Source organism: Heteronotia binoei, chromosome 4 (assembly GCF_032191835.1).
Source record: "Heteronotia binoei isolate CCM8104 ecotype False Entrance Well chromosome 4, APGP_CSIRO_Hbin_v1, whole genome shotgun sequence".
NCBI lineage: Eukaryota > Metazoa > Chordata > Lepidosauria > Squamata > Gekkonidae > Heteronotia > Heteronotia binoei.
The window spans coordinates 60,021,936-60,033,181 of NC_083226.1; positions in this window are offsets into that span (position 1 = coordinate 60,021,936).

The following is an 11,246-nucleotide window of genomic DNA, read 5'->3' on the forward strand; positions in this document are numbered from 1 at the left end:
GCATAAAACAGATATCCAAAACAGAAACAATGGTTTATTTGTTTAAAATTTTTGGGTGCTGAACATACTGTACAATGGACACCATAATACTCCATAAGCAATCACAATAAGTCAGGGGGGTGTCAAATTCATTTGTTATGGGGGCTGATTCGGCCCCTGGGCCGCATGTTTGACACCCTTGCAATAGATTATCTAGACTAAGACCAGTTTTGCACTAGACCTTTAATCCTGGTTTATCCCTGTCCCCAAGCTGACATTCTACACTAAAATCATAGAGTCAAAGAGTTGGATTCTGTGATTCTAGTGTAGAATGTTTGGGGATAGGGCTAAACCAGGATTAAAGATCTAGTGCAAAATTGATTTAAGACACCACAGGGACACAGAAATAACAAAATTTATTTTAATAAATAGAATGCTCAGATGCAAATATGCAAATATTTAGATCCACGGGGCTTAATCACAAAAGAACAAAAAGGGGAAAATGTCAGGTGATAGTTGACTTATTTATGTTTTGTACAAAATCCCTATGTGTCTCGCCATGCAGGCTTTGTCAAGGGAGATCAGAGGATTAAACTTAATTGCTGTGGAGAGTTCCAGCAGTGAATGTTCTAATTTCCCCGATGAAGCCTGCACAGCAAAACCTGTAGGGACTTTGTGCAATAATAAATCAGTCATGTTTTTCCTGATTACTATTTAATGATTTTTTAAAAAATATCTCTCTGTAAATATTCAAAGTCATATCCAAAGCAAGACCACCACACCACACCTGTTCAGTGCAGAATATCTATGTATCTATGGTGGCTCATAGCTCCAAAGTCTTTCAGAAGAAGGAAAAACACAGACATAAGAAGCTGTCATATACTGAACCATTGATGAACATTAGTTTATCTAAGCTCGATACCATTCAAAAACATATGATTAACAGAAGATATGTTTATCTCAATATGGCAGAACAACCCCAGTGACTCATGAGCTCTGTTCCATTCAACCCTCTGAGGCATCTAGGCACCCAGCAACTCCCCCAAGTCTCCACCCAGCTATGCGCCATTCTCCTGGGTGACCCAATCCTCGGAAGGATTTCCTACTCTAACTTCTCTTTTGGTAAACTGATACCAATTGGCTGTTTTAGAAATTATTTGCAGAGGGGGGCAGCGCTTTCTGCATTGCTGTTATAAGACTCTGTCTGGTTCTTGCATCTTCCACTAACCAGACGTTGGTGACCACAGGGAGTACTTACCACACTTGTGCACTTCAGGTGAAATAGCAATTTAACAACTAACTGCCTCCTTTCCCTAGTCCCAGGTTTAAATACTGTGTTCATACAGTGGAGGACTATGTAGTATGAAACTAGAAACATTCAAAATAGTAAAAAAGAACCTCCACACAGTGCTTTCTGCACATCAACAAAATGAGCAAGGAAAACAAAAGAAAAGCATAAATTTTCAATTCCTGTCCCTCACTCTGTACGTGCCCTAACTGATATTATTCTATACTTCTTCTTTAACTTAGAAGTTACAGAGTTTTAAATGCTTCCCATTACAATGAAGTCTTTGTATACCCAACCTGCCTTTTGTCTGCTTCATGTGACAATTGCAACCATCAGCCATGTGAGAGTTCCTTCCTCCAGATGTGATCAGCCAAGACAGACCTGAAGAATGGAGCCCTCTCTCTCTGTGCCAAGAGATTTTATCAATTCTCATATTCACCAGCTTGTAGTTAAAAGAATCCTTTCCTGAAATCTCCAGGAAGATATAATCTACCCCTTTGCTCCACAAAGTCCCTTTCTAGGTGTCAGATTCCACTAAAATGTGAGTTGACCATTTTATTGCCTCTGGCCAGAATGGTCATCAGTATTTCTAAAGTTTTGATGGTTGTTACCTGGCAAGGTTTAGGAAAAATTGACTTTCCCTTTCTTGCCTGACTTCAGCTACAAGGGGGGAGGATTTAATGTGGTGGTTGTGTTCAACCTAAACCTCATAATAACAGCCATTTCTCCACACTGGGGATAAAAATCTTACAAATAAACAAATCCCAAAATGTAGTTTGACAGCACCTTTTCTGCAGCTTTGCTGATCCTAAAGAAGTCTTAGTTCAGGAGTGTCAAACTCATTTATTATGAAGGTTACATCTGACATAAATATCACTTCGTTGGTCTGGGCCATGTGTACCATAAAATGTAACATGAGATACCAGAGATATAAACTTTTATAGAGATGTTTTCAGATGTTGAATGACAATAGCAGGCTTGATTGGATAAGGTGTGATATGCAGAGGTGTAGCAGGCGCAGGGCTGGCTCACCCACTATGCAAACTAGGTGGTTGCCTAGGGCGCCGGGAGGGTGGGGGCACCAAATTGGGCTCCCCCCCTCCCAGTGCCGCAGGCAAGTGCCTAGTTTGCCTGCCTCCTCTGCCTGCCAGCCACTACTGCTGCCCGCCACTACTGCTGCTGCCGCCTGCCCCTCCTTTCCCTTTGCCTCCCTACCACCCCTCCTTTCCCTTCCCTTTGCCTCCCCACCACCCCTCCTTTCCCTTCCCATCGCTGCCCTGCCACGGCAATCACAGTGCGCCACATGGTGAGGGCAACGGCACCCCCTTCTCTTCCCTTCGCTCCTCCCTGCGCGTTCACAGCCCGCTGCACCTGTGCCCTGACAGGCCCGACATTTCGTAAATCTTATCTTTAGAAGGACAGGGCTGAAGTGAAGGCTTGGCTCCCCCTCCTGGTTCTGGAAAGGAGGGGAGAGAAGCCTTCACTTCAGCCACATTGCGTCGGGCCTGGCAGGGCCCAGGTGCAGTGGGCTGTGAATACGAGGGGAGTGAAGGGAAGGGGGTGCCGCCGCCACCTCCTTGCCACGCGGTACGGGGAGTGGGTGGGTGGGGTGTGATGGAATGTGGCACTGCATTGCAGCAGCTTGGGGGGCAGTAGGGGGCGCCTGCCTGGGACACCACACACCCTTGGGCCAGCACTGAGTAGGCATGGAGATATCAGCATTGGTAATGAGGCGAGAAGCCTAGGTATCCATGTTACAAGAGGATTCCATCCAGGAGGATGCAAAGAATAAATTGAAATAAGTCTGAAGAAGTTAGGAGTGACTCACAAAAGAACATACCTTACCACAAATTTTGTTAGTGTTTAAGGTACTACTAGATTGCCCCCCAAGGTCGGAATAAAGAGTCAGACACAATGCATTGCAATAAAATTGGGCCACTTTATTAAATATCAACATAAACGGCAAGGGCACCCAACCAGCGGCATGGCCAGGGCTAGGGGTCACCGCGACCACTCCCCTGACATTAGCGGGCGAGAGACCCAGCCCCCCAGCCGGAGCTGAGAGACTCAGCTCCCTCCAGGCAGGCCCAGCAAGGAGGCACACACCAGAGGGCCCAAACCCAGACGCACATCTCGATGGAAAGGCACCCTCTAGCCAAGCCTCCAGGACAGTCTGCATTCTTCAAACCCGGGTCTCCAAACCCCAAGGTTGATCATGCCAGACCCCTAATTCCCCAAAAGGGGGATGCTTCACAGTCCTCCCCTAGCTGCATAGTGCCCTAAACCCCAAAAACCTGCCACTACTAAGGCCAAGCCTCTACTTAGGGCTTAGTGCCCACCGGGAGACCCAAAGCCACCTGCAACCCTTGCCGCAAATCTCTCAGGAAAAGCATGTTACCCTTTTCTGAGAGATGTACCCCATCCCCTCTGTAGAGGTCAGGAAATTTCGAAGAAATGTCCAGATGGGGCAAATAGTGGCCCAACCCCCCTAACACCTTTTTAATCTCCTTATTAGCCTTATACCGGGCCCTCTCAATAGCTGCAGGGTCCCAAGCACAATGCCAAACCCAGCGGGGCAGCATGGCTGACTTCATTATGATGGTCCCAGGCCATCGCTCCCTAATGTGCTGAAGGTTGTCACGGGCCTGCCAAACTAAGGCCTTGCCCTTTAAAAGCTCCAGATCATTGCCTCCCAGCTACACAATTAAAACCTGTGGAGGAGGGCCCACACTATCATGAAATAACAAAGTCAGCAGGCCCGGCCACTGAAGGCCCCAGCGCCCCCGCCATTCAATACAAACATGTTGGCTGAGTCCGAGCCCAAAACACGTGGCTATGGCCACAGATGAGAACTCGGCTCCTCTGGCCAGGAACAACAGCATCTAAAGAGAAAAAACAGTTAAACAGGCCTATAACCAGTAGCAACAAATAAACAAGCTATCTAAGACGTAAGAAACGGTCCAACATAAGACTTGTAAGCCGAAGAACGCCAACGGCCCAAGCGCTGAATAGAAGAGGAAGGATACTCCATGGCGGCAGCTGTCAAGGCTGCCCCAATCCTACAGGAGTGGGTACCGAACCACACTCCTGTCAAACCCAGCTCACCTAAAGCCTATGACATCACTGCCCAAAACCGATGTTTTGTCAACGGGCTACCATTGTGATGGCAAAACAAAAACCCATCAATGGGCCCCCGGACTGCCAAATAAACAGCCAATGCAGTAACTGGACACAGCTCAAGCTCTGAACAACTACCCAATTCATGTACAACACCTTTCTGTAACTGATCTGTCTTAGAGCAACAGACAGTAATTACAGCCTTACCCTCAGATAGCTTCAGTTCCCTCAATAATAGAGCCTTACCAGAAACATCATTTCTGGACTGTGCCACCAGTTCGCTGACTCTCAGGGCCCCCAAAAATGCCACTAAGGACGCAGCATGAAACAAACATGCTTCAAAAGAAGAAGAGCACGCTACATCCCAAACCCCTCTCAAACCCCGCAGAATCAACGGAGACATAGGATTCCGCGTGTCCACTCTGGGTCCGGCCTCTCTGGCCCACCCCTCCAGCATCGTTCGAAGCCGAAAGTCAGCTGTCTCCTGCCTATAACCCAGCGCCTTACTGGCAAAAGCCAATGCTGACAGGCGCCCCCTAATAGATCGCACGGCCAATCCCTTACCTCGAAGCGAAATGCAGTAGTGGAGCAGCTGCTCCAATGGGAGGGGCCAAACAATCCAATACCCTACCTCAGCCCTAAAGTCTTCAAACTGCCGCACAGCCCGTTCGTAAGACTTCCTGGTGCTGGGCGCAATGGCTAGGCCTATCGCTCTGCAGGCCTTGGCTGTCCAATCAGCCATAGCTCTTGGGGCATTGGCACCGCCTCTCTGTCAGCATCTGGGGCCAGCTGATGAAACCTCTCTGTCTGTTTACGAGAGAGAGCATCAGCCACCCCGTTACTCACCCCAGGAACATGTTTGGCTAAAAACAAAATATTAAGCTGCAAACAATGCAGAGTGAAGGCCCTCACCAACCTCATAACCCGTTGGGATTTGCATGAAAGGGAATTAATGACATGGACTACCGCCATATTCTCACACCAAAAATGAAAAGTGTGATTGGCCATATCCTTCCCCCACAGTCAAAACGCAACTAAAATAGGAAAGAACTCGAGAAACGTAAGATCTCGGTTTACACCTACCTTTACCCAGGAATCGGGCCAACTATCCGGGACCAGTGTCTGCGGAAATATACTCCAAAACCCAAAGACCCAGCAGCATCAGACATGACTTGAAGCTCAGCTTCGAGCCTCATGTCCTCTCTCCAAAAGGAGACTCCATTGAAGGACTCCAAAAATTCCTGCCAAATCCTCAAATCATCCCTCATGCTGCAGGTAACCCGTGTTCTATGCTGAGGCAAGCGTAACCCTGCCATAGCATCACACAGCCTTCTGAGAAAAGCCCTCCCTGGAGCAACTACTTTGCACGCAAAGTTGAGGTGCTCCACCAGCTGTTGCAACTCCAGTAAGGTAACCTTCTTTTTAAGAAGAAAGGCAAAAATCCTAGCCCTCAATTCAACTATCTTCTGAAAAGGTACCCTAGACAGCTGTGCAACAGTATCAGTCTCAATCCCCAAAAAAGTCAGTTTTTGGACCGGACCTTCCGTTTTCTCAGGGGCCAAAGGAACCCCAAGCTCCGCCGCCAGCTCAGTAAAGCCTGACAGGAGCTGCCCACAACGCCCAGTCCCCTCAGGACCCACAAAGAGATAGTCATCCAAATAATGAACAACATCCTGTAAACCTACTTTCTCCCTCACAGCCCATTCCAAAAATGTGCTGAAGCACTCAAAAGCGGAACATGATACAGAGCAGCCCATTGGCAATGCTCTATCCATGTAAAATTGGCCTTCAAAAGAAAACCCCAAAAGCTCAAAATCATTGGGATGCACTGGTAGAAGGCGAAATGCAGATTTAATATTGCATTTTGCCAACTCTGTGCCCACCCCGCAGCGTTGCACCACGGCTATAGCCTGGTCGAAGCTAGTGTACCTAACTGAGCATAAATGCTCAGGAATCCCATCATTCACAGACTTTCCTCTGGGAAAGGAGAGATGGTGAATCAAACGAAATTCACCAGGCGCCTTTTTCGGCACCACACCTAACGGCGAAACCCTAAAAGTACCCACTGGAGGATGTGAAAAAGGACCCAAGATCCTACCCTCCGCCAACTCCTTAGCTATCTTGTCCCTAACAACCTGTTCCAAACCCTTAACTGACTTAAAGTTCCCGGACATAAAAGGAACCCGAGGCCCCTGAAAAGGGATCCTAAAACCAACTTTAAAACCCTCTAACAAATACAAACTGTCAGCCCTTCGAGGATACATCAACAACTAATGCTTAAGGGGCCCCACCCTTATCAGGCTGGGCCCCTTTCTTAGCTGGATAGGATCCCCCACCCCCAGCAGGCTTCTTTGCATTTTTATTTCCCCTCGCTCTGGGGCAGCTATCAAAGGAGTGTGACCCCCCGCACATGGGGCATTCGTGCTTGAACTGGCAAGCCTTCCTGTTACACACTCCCAAGGAGCCAAATTCCCAGCAGAGCAAGCGGGGTTGAACCGCCTGCCCTGCCGAACCACAGGGAGAGCTGGATGAAGCCGAAGCCGATGCTGCTGACCTATTTACCAGGTGACCGCTATCAGATCGATCACCCAAATTAGGACTAGCCGGGGACATAACCTGCAGTCACAGATGCTGATGAATACAATCCCACGGAAATGACGGATACAAGGCAGCCCTCATCCCAAACGGCTGATCATATTGCAACCAGGCCGGGCCGCTAAAAGCCGTATCCTTTATAAATTATATCTAAATATTGAAAAAGGGCAGCTGCCCGCCATGGCTGCGCCCGGGCAATACAAAATACATGAATACAAAACCCCGGCAGCAAATTCGCTCAGGTCTTGTCTATCTTCCGTTTTTTTTTAATTTCTCCTTCTCCTTTTCATCCAGCTCCTCCTTATCTTTTTTCTCCAACTCTCAAAAGAGCAGAGAAAAAATATCCACATACTCCCCTTTCAGGATTTTCTCCCTCGTTGCGGGAAGCAAGTGGTCCCCTAATGGCAAGGCAACATCCCCAAAGGGCAAGGATGTAAAAGGAACCGTCCCATAAGGGGAAGGTGTGCCCATAAGGGAACCTGCCAAGCCAGGAAGCCCTGCGCCGGCGTAAGCACAGGTATTACCTTGTCCGTTAGGCCAGACCCAATTCGGGATTGAACCAGCTCCCAAAGAAGCCGGCACCGCAACACTTGCAGTAGAAGTACCTTGCCTGACCCCTAAAGCTAGTCCCCATGGCCAAACTTGCCCCGCTCCAACCTGCCAATTATCACCAGACCTACCTCCAAATCCAGAAGGCACCAATGGCAAACCACAGCCAGATCCTCCAGCCGTTACCACCGTACCCAACTCAGGACCACCGAGGCCAGGATCCCTGCCAGGCAGCACTCCACCAGACCTGCCCTCAAGAATAGACAGCCTTGTAAGAATATTAGCTTGCCTACCCTTCTTAGAAGCCCTAACCCCTTCTACTCCACGTGGAGAAGGGATACCTGCTCCAACGCCCTCAAGCTACTAATAATACTAGCATCCACCGCTAAATCACCCTCCTCATCAGACGAGGATGACGGGGGTGGTGCCCTTTTAGCGGGCGCCCTGGGTGCCGGCTTCTTCCCCTTGGGCTTACCTGACCCTTTACCTTCTGCCATTATTACAGAAGGATAAAAACTACAAAATGGCCTCCCCAAATGACACCTAAAATGGCTGCCTCCCCATAAGCAGGGAAAAGAAACTATAAAATGGCTGCCCTATTGTTGTTATCACCACTTGCCTTCACAAAGAAGTGGCCCTAAAATGGCCACCTACCAATGCCCTTTAAATAGCAATCACCCCCTGCCAGGGAACCTAAAAGGTATACTCTATTCCCTCTTACTCCTAAGAAGGCCACCATCAGCCACCAACACACCTGGGACTCAAGCCTCCCCTCACACTCACACAAAAACAAATGGAAGACCCCCCAGGCTCCCACACAATAATGGCGTCCAACGAAAGCCCAGGCCCCAACACAGTTAGTTCAAGCCCCAACAGAGACACCCCAGGCCAAAGCTAAGTCAGTAAAGCCAACTCCTCAGGCAACTACAGAACTCCCCAGGGCAGCCACGAGCACCACTGCACACGGGACACAAGCCTCCCCCAACCCTGAGGCAAGGACGAGGAAGACCACCCCCCAGGCTCCCACACAAAAAAAGAACCACCAAAGGCCCAGGCGCCACGCAAACGCCCCGAGCCCCAGCAAACTCAGCCAGGCAGACTCCAATGCATAAGGCAGTCTCCCAACGAAACCGCCGCCACAAATCCCGATGCAACCAACCAGACCAACGAGCTGCTTGCTATCTCCCGATCTTCGCTGGACTGACAGGAGGGAGTGGGGAGCTAACCGTTAAGACGGCTAGACCCCGCCCCCAACATTGCGTGCCCAAACGGGTGAGTCCTGACTCCTCCCTCCCAGGGAGGCAAACCGGGCTAAACAGCCTAGCAGCTATGCTCCAGGATGCAAGCCCCAGACTCTTGCTCTTTTCTACTGCTATTAGAAATGACAGCATTCAAAAACCAGTGGAGGGACATTTTAACCTTCCAGGACATGCAGTTGCTGACCTGAGGGTAGCAATTTCTCTTACAAAGGAATTTCAAAGGGAAATTAGAAAGGGTGACTGATTAATTGCAACCAATAATGAAGCTCAAGGCAGTATATCCTTGTCACACAGCAGGGGACCAGGAAGGGCCTTCTACTGGCTGCCACCACTCTGGTAAGGGTCTGTATGAGAGGGCTCAGAGCACCCAACCACCCCTGTCTTCCTTATTAGCAAGTACCTCTTAACCATGGCCAAAGACATAATGGACTCACCTTCTAATCTAGCTGTATCTGAAGAAGTGAGCAGTGACTCATGAAAGCTCATGCCCTGCCTAGGGTTGCCAAGTCCAATTCAAGAAATATCTGGGGACTTTGGAGGTGGGGCCAGGAGACTTTGGGGGTGGAGCCAGGAGACATTGGGGGCGGAGCCAGGAGCACGGGTGTGACAAGCAGAATTGAACTCCAAGGGAGTTCTGGCCATCACATTTAAAGGGACAGCACACCTTTTAAAATGCCTTCCTTCCATAGAAAATAATGAAGGATAGGGGCATCTTCTTTTGGGGCTCGTAGAATTGGACCCCCTGGTCCAATACTTTTGAAACTTGGGAGGCATTTTGGGAAGAGGCACTGGATGCTATACTGAAAATTTGGCACCTCTACCTAAAAAAAACAGCCCCTCCAGAGCCCCGATACCCACGGATCAATTCCCCATTATTCCTTATGGGAATTGTTCATGGAGGTGCATAATGGCTGTGGGGGTGGGGCTTCCCCGCCGGCCAGCTGGCTGGGGGAGGGGGGAAGCCTGTAAAACCGGGGGATCCCCCGCTGGGACCTGGGGATTGGGAAGCCTAGCCCTGCCACAAATTTTGTTAGTTGTTAAGATGCTGCTGAACTCTTCTTCCCTTCCACTAATAAAGAATACAAGCTGTGTTGTTAGGTTTCTTCACACACAGACCCCATCTAAGAAACTGAAGTGGGTCTCTCTCTCTCTCTCTCTTTCACTCTCTCAGTGTGCTTGCTCTCAAATAATAAGTATTGGTCTTAAACAGGGGACTCCATCCCACCCCCCTCGGCTCTTTCCCTCCCTCCTCCATCTCCCCTTCCCCTCCTCTAAAAAGTCTGCTTGCACACAAGAACAAAACGTTGTTGGAAGGCTTCTTCAGTTTAAAAAAAAAGCCCAGCGGGAACTCATTTGCATATTAGGCCACACACCCATGACACCAAGCCAGCTGGAATGTGTTCCTACTAAAAAAAAAAGCCATGGTTGTTGGTCTTAAACAAAGGATTCCATTTCTCTCTCTCTCTCTCTCTCTCTCTTGCTCTTCTTCCCCCCCCCTCCTCTCTCTCTCTCTGAAGAAAAAGTGTACTTGCACACAAAAACTTATACTTTGTTGGTCTGCTGCCACAGGATGCCATTTCTGTCCATCTCTTTCTTTGGCTCTTTTCCTCCCCTTCCCTCTGCAGAGGAAGGGGGAGGAGCCCTTAGCCAATTGAGAGAAGACTTTCTTTCTCTCCTCTGCAAAGCAGAAAATAGGAGAGACTGAGCAAAAGGAGCTGCAATGTAAGAAAGAAGAAGTAGGAAGCAGCAGACAGCCAGTTGCTCCAGGGGCTGGATCAGGTCCCTGCAGGGGCCAGATATGACCTGCAAGCTGTATGTGTGACACCCATGGTCTAATTGGTGCTGTTAATTATATAGCTAGCTCAATAACAGTCAAGCACAGAGGACTGGGTACATACATAGCTAAGCTTTATGAGTAACAAACATACTTAATAAAATCTATAAATACAACAGAACATATGTGAAACACAACTGCAGATTCACTTAAACACTCTCAAATATATAATGGTACCTTGGTGGGAAGACCCCCTTGGGAGTCCAGTGAATGATTCCAAGAGCTCTGTGGAAGAAGAAAGGTGGGATATTAAAAAGTAAAATAATATTCTCCTTGAAGAGTCACATATAGATTCAACTTCGTGATATAGAAATGGTTCAAATCCCAATTGATGCAAAAATTACCAAGGAAGCTAGAACAATCCGTAGTTGTAAGCTACCTTACAGCAAAGTAAAGTATAAACCCTATAAAATCTGGGGTACATATGGTAATACAGTGAGAGATTAAACATAACTTATATAGTGCAATAAGAGAAGAAAAACTGTCCTCATCCACTAGTTAGAACAAGTTGTTCTGTAATGAAGAATTTGTTACACAAGAACAGAATTAAGTGTTATGTATGTAAACATACAGAAAAATAACTCCTCAACAGTAAATCATGTAGTTCTTTTTATAAAGGGGAAGT